A 13,202-nucleotide genomic window follows, 5' to 3' on the forward strand; every position below is an offset into this window, starting at 1 on the left:
GAATCCTTGCTGAATAGAGACGAGGACTGCTCATTCCCCTAGCTGCACTAAAAACTGAGTCAAAAACTTTAGTCTGGTAATACACATGAGGTCTCAGTTCAGCTGACTTCCGTACATGCACTGTCTTATGTATGACAGTTCAGAATCTTCATGTACCCTAGCTGTTGAAAGAAAACATCCACTTTACCTGCAAGCTGTGGTTAGTTTTCCACAAAAGCTCATACCCTGACATTTGGTGTTATTTCAAAGGCTGCCTTACAGATACAAGCTTTTCCTCCTGATCACATATGTAAAATTTCTTGTTCCTGCTTCTATCCTTGAAGATGCTAGATCACTTAAAAGGAAAGTATGAGCAAATGGGGAAAAATATTTGAGACTTTGAGCACCAAATGGGCTGCTAAGTCTCCCCTTTGAGTGTGTGTTTCTATGTATGAGTGCGTGCATATGTACATTTCTATTTCAGTGGAACTAATAATGAGTTTTGCAAGCTACCAGAGAGAATTATTATTCCAGGACTGAAGCTGCTCATTCAATTCTCTGGGGAACACAGTGTGTTGCTGAAACTTACCAGGGTGAATACAGCACAATACAGCAAGGCACACACCCTGCTGAGTTCACTCCAAGCGTTTGCTAAAAAGCATGTATCGTAGGAACAGAAATGCACTTTCAGGTCTCCCAGGGTCTGATTAAATTCAAAAATGAAAGAGTTTCCCATTGAGTTTTCATCAGCCCATTTCAAGATTTGGGAGAATGGGAATGCTGAAGCTTCAAAACATGCAACTCTTAGATGGCTCAAAGCAACACCTTTCATATCCTAAACTGTATAACATATGATTGTGAGCAAGATGTAGATTTATAATAGCATTTTGTTCTGTGTGCTGTAATTCTGAATGCTGAACTCAAATTTTCTTAGTTAGGTTTATGTCAACCCAGATGATCAGGAAAGCCACATTTGACCCTGGTTTTACAGGTAGAAATCTTGCTGGCAACCACACAATCTGGTATAAATGCATTGACTATAGAGTAAGCAATGAAAGACAGTGAATGTAACCAATAGAACTGGGAGGGGGGAGGGGTGGGGGTTGGAAGTGATCCTATTCTGTGTCAGTAAAACAAAGGCATGGTACAGAAATGAAACAGTACTAAAATTTCATATTTACTTTAATAGTGCTGCATAAAAGCCATACCTTATTTATATCACTGGAATAAATAAGCAAGGTATTTACTCTGAAAGAAGAACATGCATACTAAAGTATGCATAAAAAGTACTGGAAAGCTTCTCCTAAAGGTCTTTCGGCAGAGAAATAAGAAAACAAGAAACTGAAGCAGGTTAGATGCATTTTAGAGTCTAGCTTTACTGCTTTTTCTCTCTCTCTCTCTTTTTTTTTTTTCTCATACCCCATCTGGTGTCACTACTGCTGAAGAACAGAATTTTTAGATGAATTAGTATCTTTTTGTTTGTTTGTTTTTTTCCTTACTCAGAATGACCTATAATGTTTACTGGATATCAGAACATACACACACACACACACACACACACACAAAAAGAGGAGTTTTAGGGTAAGCTACTACCTCCTTCCCTTTCCATCAAGTTCTGTTTTAAGATCTCAGCTTATAGTCTTATATTTTTTCTTCACTATCAGACTCTATTTTATATCAAAGGACATGTTCTAGAAAAGAAATTTAGCTGAGAAAAATGGATTCGTTAACCTCTGATCATTATGTAACACTGGAATAACAAATATGTTTGTAGTTGCACAAGCCTAGAGGAATAATGGAATTCTTAAATTTTCACACTGATAAAGACTTGTGTCAATGTTCAATCTGAGATATTAAAAAAAAAGATGCATAAGCGTAGACTCATAAGTATCTCAGGATACTCTAATCTATATTCAGCATTCAACACCAAAATAAATATCTCCAGTAATATAGAAAGCGTGCTGCAAAGGTCCTCCTACTATAGGAGGATTAGTTAGGATAGTGTAAGCTGCATGGTCCTGGACAAGGTGACTGTTCGTCAGTTCTGTGCATATTGTCTCCTTCCAATAAAACAGACAGTTTCAGTAGGTAATGGTACATCTCTTGTATGTCAACAGAAAAATACAAGCACTGCATACAGAGCTTTCTGAGACTGGCACAGTGTAGACTACCCTGATTTCCCCCAAGGCTGTAAAACTTTCTGCCATGACAGAAAAGCACATGTGCAAAAAATCATCAAAAGCCATGTTCCAAGTGGCCACACAGTTTTTTTTACTAGCACAGCATGCAGGCTCTTGTTCATAACTGGGGAAAATATATAGCATGATGGTGACTACCTTGAAAATTAGTATTTCGTAGCTGAGAATTTGCTCTATGAATTGTTGTTATTGTGCTCATTGTATCTGTTGTTATTTCCAATGCAATAAATAGGAGGTATTATTTTCAGAGTGAAGTATGTAATGCTATTACACAGAAAGCATGTTCCATTCTAAGATGCAGTATTTGAGCTACCATATGGGGGACATCTCTGAATGTCAGGAAATTTTCTAACCATTCTGGCTTTCTTCAATATTGCCCTCAAAAATGGGAGCCTTCTGCCAAATCAGTCTTGTCCTTGTTTTGAAAGGACAACACAACAGAATGTTACTGAAAGCTTATGGAAAGATCTGTGTTCAAAATCATCTGAAGTTTTCCTTATGGGGTAAATACCTTATCCAGTAGGATACATGAACAGAAGACTCATCGTATTTGGAAGAGCTGGATGATATTTGTTATTCAAGCAATGGCATTATTATCATGAGAGAAACTGCTCTGTGGAACAAGGACTCTACTGTAATTCACAACAGTCACTTTCCCAGAGGGATGCACAGCAGCGGTGCACTTAATACCATATAGATCATCATCATAATGCATTAAATAGCTAGTGACAGACTGCTTTATCAATAGAGAGATTGTTTATAAATGGGACAGCTGGAAGCTGACTGCTATTGAGTCAGAAGTCACAGAAAAAATAATACCAAGAGTCTTTGGCTCTTATTTTTATCTTTACCCAAGAATTCCATCTAAAATTGCCTTAAAAATTGAATTTAAAACTCAAATGTAGTAGTTAATAGATATTTCATTTCAAGTAGGAAATAACCTAATTAGAGTAAAAGAAAAAGGTTGTATTTTAGGTGCAGTGTGAAAAATAGGCCATGACACAGAAAGCCTAAAGTTAGCTTTAAATACTTTTTGATGACACAGAATGTTAATTGAATGAGTGTTCTGCATAATTAACAGGGCTCTTTCAGCATAATAGAAAGAGAAACATTAGAAAGCACAGTGGAATGACCCCCTCTGGAGAACTGACCCAGCTTTTAACAAATCTCTTTGGGGATTCTTGATAATCAGTAAAAAGGTCCTTTAGGGAATCATTTCTCCCCTTTTAGCCACTGACACTGAAATTGTCATGAATGCTTCAACAAGCTGTCCAGAGAATTATGGTAGTGTACTACCTGCCAGGATTTCCCAGTGGAGTTGAGCACTTGAATGACAATTGTTTCTCAGTCCTAGAGAGAACTTTCTTCCTGGTCAGAACACAGTCTTAAAACTTTCACAAGTAACAATAATGTCATCTTTTAAAGAGTACTTTTTACATTAGGACAGTTGTTTCTCAATAGACAGTCAAGCATTCATGGCACAGATAGCATGCTACTGTATAAACGAATGTGTCTGATTATTGTTAAGTATACTAGTAGACTGAAAATACTACATAAATAAAAGGCAGGGGCAAACTAACTGAGCCTGAAACTGACTACCATCACTAGATGAACAGCAAGCAGTGAAATAAAAAAAAATAAATATTCCCTAGTTCTTCACCAGGAATACTGGACAAAGATCTCATTTATTTGATCATTTTGTGTTCGGTTGGAAAGAAAGTGACATCCTCAAAAAGAAGTTGGGCAGAGACCAAGGTTCTAACATGCTGTTTGTTTTTCTAGTTAAATTATTAGGAGTCCCAGAATACCAACAGATGTCCTCAATATTGTGTAAATAGTGATTTGAGAAATGGTCAGGAATGCTTGTTCTTCTTCAAGAAGAAGACACATACACTTTTGTATGTGTCAAAAAACCAGTTTAGGATTCCTGCCTGATAACCTTATCGCTATGTTCACAAAATGACTTATTTTAGAATCTGTGCTACTTCCTATATACATAAAAAATTCTGCTTTTCCTGTGGTGTGGCAATTTTGATTTGTTTGAAATTAACTTTAGGAGTTGTTTAGCACCTTAGAAGTATTAACATCACCATCTCTACAGAGATTGTGCCTGGATTCTTATTACTCTTAATACCACAATTTCTGTGGAGGGAGCTACATACTTAATTGAAGCTAAGTACCTAATTGAAAACACATTTTCTGATTACAGGTGCTCATCAGTACATAGAAATCTTAAGTGTACTGTATGCTGAGTCCAGGACAGAAATTTTATTATTACTAATGTTTAAATACCTTGGCTGTCATAGGATGTAATTTCTCTAAGGATTACAAACTACATTCCCACAGCTCATTTTTCCACAACATTGCCCATCCTAATGCCAAACAGATCTGCATGTCGTGCATATATAACAGACTGTGCAGCTGAAGATATTTCCACAGCAGTAGTCAGTCATTCAAGTATCAAATGATTGTGCAGTTCCTTCCCAGTGTTCTGTCAAAGCACTCATGACATCGGATATTCTTTTTAAATCTTCACATCATCAGGTGACTAAAAACCTTGCAAAAATAAAACTGGTGCTTTCATAGTTGTAAAGACTACATATAACATTCTGTTCAGGAACAGCAAGAACTAGAAAATAAAATTCAAAAATACAGTGCAGTGTATTTATTATTCAGTTTAATCAAATCTTGCTGGATATGTATACTGATGACAACTTTGAATGAAACATCCACCATTTCTAAAAACAATTCCACTGTTTGCATGTAATTCTCATTCCCAATAGATGTCCATAAGTTTGATGGAATGAAAGAATCAAAGATAAATCTAGTTTGCACTAAGTGTAAAATGCTTGTTTGTTCATTTGTACCTCAAAGAGAACATTAGGACTACTTAATAACAAACAGTAATTAATAGGAGTAGATTTTTTTAATGCTATTCTGTTGCATCTTGAAAGAGACCATGTGCTTCAATATTTAGCTGCTGGCCCAAGTACATGAAAAGAAGAAAGGAGAAAAGCTTTCCCTCCATCTGTCTTCCACCTTTCCTCCTGCTCTCTCCCTTTCTCTCTCTTTTGTACTGCTTCCCTGTATACCAGGATTAGAAGTGATGTGATGGCAGAGTACACTTGGTTACCAAAGGGAGATTATTTGAAAGGTCAGGTCAGCACAGGAATAGAGGGATATAGAATTAACTCTGTATACAATACACTGAATGTTTCAAGAAATGTAGAGAAGGAAAGAGTACTAAATGTGATAACTTGTAAAAAACCTACCTATATACTACCAGTTAATCTGTCCAATCTCATACATTACATTTACTGTCTTCCTCACACAATTATGTTAACCATTAGATAATTTTTAAATTTACACTTTAAACCTATTAAAAAACACTGTATGTCTGTGGCAATTAAAAAAAAAAAAAAAAAAGAAAAGGGTCTGGGGAACTTCCTTGTGTCCTGTGAACCTTCACTGATACAGCTGTGAGTTATGTGATGCAGGGAATAAGGAGGTTGACATCTCCCTATGTCTTTAATGGTGGAAATTCTTGTCAGATTATCCATTTCCCATGCCATACTGTAGCTCTATTCTGTAGAGAATGGTTTCAAGCTGAACCAGGGGAGGTTCAGGCTGGTTGTTAAGGAATACTACTTCTCAGAAAGAGCGGTCAGGCAGTGGAATGGACTGCCCAGGGAGGTGGTGGAGTCACAAATCCTGGAGGTGTTCAACGAATGTTTGGACATTGTGTTGAGGGACATGGTTTAGTGAGAACTATTGGTGATTCGTGGATGGTTGGACTAGATGATTCTGTAGATCTTTTCCAACCTTGGTGACTCTGTGATTCTGTGAGTGAGAAGTGGTTGTGCTTTAACACCTTTGATATATATACACACTATTGCATATGTTGTTCCATTTATAATTTGCCTTTGTTGCTGTCTAACTATTCAAGGTCTATTTCTAGCCTATATTTGCCAGTTTCAGTTTCCTTATATTTGATCACTTCATACCTGTATTTCTATACTGTGTCTTTATTTGAGTGCACTGAACTTTCAGCAGCTATCTTCCCATTTGCACTGGTTCTCTATGACCAAGTTATCACTTAGTGATCTTCTTGTAAATGAAATAAACTAAGCTAGATTAGTGTTTATCAGACATAATACTCAGCGCATCTCAGTTTACCGTTGTGAATATCCTTTAAATTTACCAAATTCTTTTTTAAATGGGAGACCTCAGAACTTAATAAAGTTTATTAAGTTAAGCCCTTTCACCTTGTCTCCATTGCATTCCTTATTTCAGTATCCCTTTGCAAAATAGAAACCTGTTGTGTGTATCAGGAAAATTTAAGAGCAGCTAGAAAGAAAAAAGTAAAAGCTATACAATAGGACATATCATTAGAAGACAGATGTTTTGATTTCACAACCAAATAATCAGTGCAATGATGGCAATTAAGATCAGTTATCTGATTCTCTGCTGATCTACTATGAATCCACGAAACAGTCTGCTCTAACAACATCTCTCAGACGCCAAAACAAACACAAATTAGTGAACAGTAGAACAAATTAATGAGAACGAGAACAAGATCTGAGGCAGAAGTTGTAGAAACCTTACTTGCATAGCACCTTCTTTAGAGGCAAAACTCCAAAACTGTAGTTGTTAGACCTCCCGTACAGTTACCGAAGTTCTGTAAGTATTAAAACTTTCTTTTAAGTGATCTCCCCTTGCTTCAATTCTGCTCTTTGAAAACCTGATGGCCAGTCTTGACCAAGCTGAATAACTTGGTGACTATTACCTAACTGAGATCTTTCAGGTTTTCCTAAACTTTGCATATGGCTGCATCATCACTGATAATAAATCTTTTATATTAGAACACCAGGCCTTAAAGATGATGTATGGGACACATATGTGAGATATAGACTCAAGCTGCAGCAAATACTGAGTATACAGTTTAAATATCTCAAAGAATACTTTAGGACCAGCATAGTTGGAATAAAACAAGTATATAGTTGTAATTACAGAGTAAATAGCCAGAGAATATCTAAGAAAAGACTCACCAATGCTAAGGCTTTCAGTTGAGATGGATGCTTGCCAATGTCAAGGTTCACAAAAAGAACACCACAAAGGAGCAATCTCCAGAAAGGGATGCTACCTTAGTGGTGGTCAGCCCTTAAATGGGATCTAGGAAAGATGGAGTCAAGCTTCACCCCTTCCAGGAGCACAGCTAAATTACCCTCACTTGTGCTCCCACAGCTGACTCGTCACTTGCCTCAGATGGTTAATCAGAGGTTCAGGCTGTGATCAACCGTTTACCTTACAGGGCCAAAAACTGATAAGAAATCAGAAATATCCTTGCTGTGTTCTGAAAAACAGAAGTAAAAATGCTTTAGTTTTTGAAATAAGAATGCAAGTGTCTAACGTTTGGATAGAAATGAAGAGTCAGGCACATGGAGATAGGTATCCCTGTATCCCAGAGTAAGGCTTAATAACACACCAGTATTCTCATAATTTCTTAACTGCTTCCATCCAGCTATAAATCTCTTCCATGACGATCTTTTGAGCCATACAGGAACTTAAGGGGCACAATTTCTGTTGAGGAACTGGACTGTGATTGACAGGCACCAAAAAAGCTGAAGTTTTTAAAAATGTGACCTTTGCTTGACTCCAAGTTTCATTTCTCCTTCTTTGAATGACTATTTAATTATTGATATAGAGCTCAGCAGAGTACTGTAGGATCGTCTTTGTCCTCCCACAGAGGTCCTTTATCTGTTCTGTGAGATGTTGGTTTCTGGAGTTGGAAAATTTTCTTCCCATCATTTCTGGAAATATTCTTGCAAAACTGACTCCCAAACAGAGGTGTTACTGAAAAAATATTGTAGGGAATATTTTTCCTGTGTAATACACTGTATTCAGTTCTGTTACAAAATGAAATGAAAAGATTTTGCTTACTGTTTTGAGAAAGGTAAATAAGTAAATTACACAACATTAAAGAAAATAAAATTAAAAAAGGAATGCAAGTTAACACTGAGAATAAGTCTCCACAGTTTCATAATCTTTCTCTCTCTGTGTTTGTTTAAAGAAGCTGGAATTCTGAATTCAACAAAAGTAGAAAGTTGTAGGTTTTTAAAAATATTCTCCTTTTTAGCAAATGGTCAGTCTTGGTGACTACAACTTCATAATATTTCTAAGTATGCTTCTAACATTATGCATGTGAAAATGGAAATGCATGGAGTGGTATTAATGCCACATACTTCAACTGAAATTACTTCAAATTATACTGACATTTAATTAATTAAAAGTTATTCTTAGAATATGAAATAATTATGTAGTTCAAATACACTTAATTTATTTGGTACTTGAAATAAAATCCACTTTCCCCATCCTTTTGAAATTAAGGTTGAAAGCAGCTAGCATCTCTAAGAAGGATTCAGATACTGACAAATGCTGTATTTTGAGACCAAAAGGTGTTTTTTGTTATAGTTGTTTTTGTTTTATATTTTTTGTTTAAAGAACTCAAAAAGATTTAGTTATGTTATTAGGGTACAGTAAAACATTTAATATATTTCCCTTATTGTTCATACAAATTGGAATGAGTCAAAATTTGACTGTCATCAAGAACTATTAGGGTGTTAACTCTTAGATGTGAAAAAAATCTTCATCTGACTGCATAAGCTCTTTGGAATTAAAAGATTTTTTAATTTTTTTTTTAGAAAGGAAGATTGTCACAGAGTTATCTAGATCAATCTATGTCCGTGACACGGGGAAAGTAGGCTTGTGGGCCCCCTGACCCGAAAAATGGGAAGGGGTAGGGAGATGGGAGCTGGGCTCAAGGAAACAGACAGAACAGTGGCAACTATCTAAGGAGGAAAGCTTATTTTACTAACTATGATATTGGAATGCAAGATAACACAATATAATACAATCTAATTGAAATTGAGGCTAATAAATCGAGTAAAATAAGAGAGAGAGAGTTTTCTGAAGACTGAGAAGCCTACTTTCAAATTGAAGGTGCCACAGCTCAGAAGCACACCCACACCTGCTGCCAGGCAGTGAAAGAGAGTGAGCCAGTGTCACTTCTGTGACGTATTTCCCTCTCTGACCATGAGGTCCTCTGGGATGTGTAGTTCTTCTCTGTGCTCCACATGATGTTATGATGTGGAATACCAACAGCAAAAATTACAAAACCATGACAAAGAGTACTAGTGATTTTTGGAAATGGCATAAGGCTAAAGGGCTACTGTTGATCCACTGTTACTGCATCAACTTTGCTTTCCAATTTCTCTAAGCAATATCCAACAATCTGGAAAATAAATAAATAAATCTTCTCATCATTCTCACCATGTATTACTGTAATAGTAGCTTCTTTCTCAAAAAAATGATAGATCTATTGGCCCACACCTGACTCAGCTCTCTCACTATTTTATCTTAGGTTGCTCACACTGGACAACTAGCTAGTAGTTTGATGCAGATTATGTAGGCTATGTTGCATCTGAGGAGGATAGTGGTAGTAAAAAATAAAGGTAGAACAGCCCTCACTTTTGTACAAATGCCAACTAGGCTTAATGTGTTCACCTTAAATATCCTTCAATAATATTTCCATCAGAGAATAAAAATCATTTCAACTAGTATCCAAACATAGTGGCCATGCTTTTAATGATGTTGCTTTTTTCCTGATTGCTTCAAGAGAGTTTGCAGATGGGAGCATGACTGTGCTTGCAGTTCCACAGTACATAATACAACCAGGAGAGGGGATAATCAGTATCAAGGAAAAAATTGCCTGGGATGTCAGGGCTGGCCACCCATGGAAACAAAATTAATCAGATGAGAACTGAATGAAGTATAAGAAAGATAGCACAGGTAAGAGTACATACATGTCCATATCTGTATCTTTAAATCAATTTATCAAAGAAATAAATATGTTTTGCCCAAGTAAATCAGATTGAATCTTACATTATTGCAGACTGACTTCGCTAGTAGATTGCTAGAATGAAATATTAATGTTTGGCAGGCCCATGAGGCTTGCTGGATGTCATGTCTGTTACTCAGGGGGAAGACAACTGAAGACATAACCAGGGATCAGTGTGATCCCCCAGCTGTATCTCCAAAGTAGATTTTCAGTATACACACTCCTGTGAACAAAGCTTGAAAAGCTCATTACACAACCTGTGAACTGCACGAGCAGCATGTCATAGCAGCAAACATTATGAAGCTGCTGTGCACATAATGCCAGCTGTCACCACCTCTCAACATGCTGCATGGGGATGGTATTTGGGCACACATTTCTACCTACAGCTAAGGACACTGTATGCAGCTTCAATGCATCGTTTATTGGCTTTCGGATTATCTGCTCTCCTTTTGTGAAAAGTTCCTCTGCTGTATCACCCCACACAACAATGTCATCAATGTACTGCAGGTGTTCAGGAACACCACCCTGTTCCAATACAGTTTGGACCAACCCATGGCAAATGGTTGGGCTGTGTTTCCACCCCTGGGGCAAACGGTTCCAAGTATACTGAATGCCCCTCCAGGTGAAGGCAAGCTGTGGCCTACATTCTGTGGCCAAAGGAATAGAGAAGGAGGCATTGGCAATGTCAATGGTGACATACCATTTGGCTGCTTTTGACTCTAGCTCATACTGGAGTGGGTGGAGAGTGGATTCATGGCTGGCAGGCTCTGTAAAAGTCAGAACTAGCTAGCTTTGCCCTGAGGGAGAAAGAAATCCCTTTGTTTTCTTTACAAAAGTGAGATAGCAATGGTGAGAGTGTGCAGCTACCCCTGAATGTTGACAGTTTGCCTGGAATTTCAGGGTCACGTTCTCAGTGAGCAGCTACGAAAAGATAACACTCCCATAACAAAGCTAACGAAGATCTTTGAGAGCAAAGAGAGAGTTGTTCTAAAAGATAAAAAAGCAGAAGCTCTATGCCCGCATTCTCCACCAAAATCTGTCACAGGCTACCTAGATTTACCTATGCCCATGACAGGGAGAAGCCACCCTGTAGGGCCCCCCCCCACCCCGGCCCAGAAAGGAAGGGAAAAGGGGAATGAGAAAAAAACAGCGGCAGCAATCTAAGGAGGAAAACCTATTTTACTAAATATGATATCAGAATACAAGATAACACAATATAATACAATATGATTGAGGCTAAAAATCAAACAAAGCACAGAGAGAGTCCCCAAAAACCAAGAGGCCTACTGTGAACTCTAGGTGACACGGCTAGAACGCTTCACACTCTCCAAGAAGTCCGAGAGAGAGAGAACTCCAGCCTGGGAGCAAAATTATATAGTGTCCTGGTCCTGTGACTTATCCCTGACCGTGATGTTCTCTGGGATATGTAGTCTTCTTTTGTGAACTGGACATTTGATAAAATTATCCATGCTTTACATGATGTTATGATGTGGAATACTGATAGCGAAATTACAAAATTACAAAACCATGACAGGAGCATTCAGAAAGAGTTTGCAGTTCCCAAAACAGTCTTGAAAGCAGTTAAAAATAACTGTGAATATGTCACATAAAAGCATGCTGAAGAGTGATATTTTTAAGAACATCAATACATGTTATACATTAAAAATAGATTTGAGAGAAATGACAGCACAAAGTTAAGGGAATATAGATAGGATTAGGATTATATTGATAGTTTAGGATTGAGAATAAGAGATACATAGGAAACCCTTCCCCTTTCCCTTCTCCTTCAACTTTTTATGTAGAAACAAAGGCATTCTGGAAAAAGTAAAGTTGAACTTCTCAAAATTATGTTAAGACACTATAAAAATATAGAGTAATATAATAACAACAAATAATTCAAGTAATTTTATATGTCACTTCTCATTTTCTTCCATGAAACCTTAATTAAATTAGTACACACTTGTTTCTTATTTTAACAGCAGATAAAACAAAACTAAATGAAAAAGAAAATTGATTATTTTAAAGCAGGGTTGAATATGAAACCTTACTCTACTTAAAATAATTCTATATTTTATGGTTTAATTTTTGCCTGATAATAAAAATAAAGCACATGAAATTTTAATAAAACTACTTTCAATTTATTATCAAAAATTTTGCATGCTATTATTTTGACTCCAATTTCATTGTAATAACATTAAGGAATTTAATTCTATTATATACAAGTTAATTTTCTCCTCCAAAAGTTGTAATGTACAGTCAGGTCAATTTTATGTCTCAGTTCTGTTTGTCAGTTAGTATTAATTAGACACCTCTTGTTAATTAGACACCCTCTTATTGTAAAAAGGTTAAAGTTGCTCAGCTGAATGTTCTGTGGATATTCAAACTGCAGAATTCAGACTCCACTGAAATTAAAAAAGCCCATAGACCCATATAAAGTCAATAAAGGTATTAAAAACCCAATGGCAACAATTCCTTCAGAAAATCTGTTCATTGCATACAAGAAAGCCCTACCTCTCTCCACATTTTTTGGCTTGTCTGTATCATTTGAAGCAGCTTACAACTTAACTCTTGGAGAATTCTGAATTGGCCTGCTTTAAGTGTATATTAAGGTCTCAGCTTCCTGTGACCGTATAATGGAAACCTTACTAATTGTAATAATCAATGGAAATAAAATATATTTTCACTCTTTTTTTTGGAATAAACTCCATTGCCTTCAAGTCTGAAAAAGAAACACTAAAACTGGAAAACAAAAACAGCTACAAAAACTGCATTGTTGTTACTGTACAGATTTCCCAGGAAAAATCTGTATTTGATTTAATGAAATAATTTATCTTGTCTTTTTGCCTGAAAGGAACAATGCAGCATTATTTTTTCATACTTGTCTGAATTCACTTGTGTTTAAACATGCCTCTGGGGCTTCTGAGAATGGCCAATACCCTATTTGATGAAGTAACTGGTGTCTGCACCCAAGATGAAATTTACCTCTAGGCTGAGTCAGCCAAAGGTCTTTCTACTGTTTAAATGAAATTAAGAGTTTATTCTGACCCTTGGAAGTGTATTAATCTTTCCTTGGGAAAAAAATAAAATAAAATAAAATCTACACTACCTCCACATTTCAGAGTATATAT

General features: G+C 36.6%; 1 long non-coding RNA gene across 1 annotated transcript in view; it reads left to right on the top strand.

The window, feature by feature from the left end:
• Window positions 1-1,109: 1,109 nt before the first annotated feature.
• Window positions 1,110-13,202, top strand: part of LOC146761018 (uncharacterized) — a 32,261-nt gene continuing 20,168 nt past the window's right edge. Inside the window, exon 1 of the long non-coding RNA XR_014945241.1 lies at window positions 1,110-1,329. This is a non-coding gene — a long non-coding RNA (uncharacterized LOC146761018). The remainder of the gene's footprint in view (window positions 1,330-13,202) is intronic.

The sequence above is a fragment of the Coturnix japonica genome, chromosome 4, assembly GCF_054131305.1.
Source record: "Coturnix japonica strain WE chromosome 4, WE-NBRP24, whole genome shotgun sequence".
NCBI lineage: Eukaryota > Metazoa > Chordata > Aves > Galliformes > Phasianidae > Coturnix > Coturnix japonica.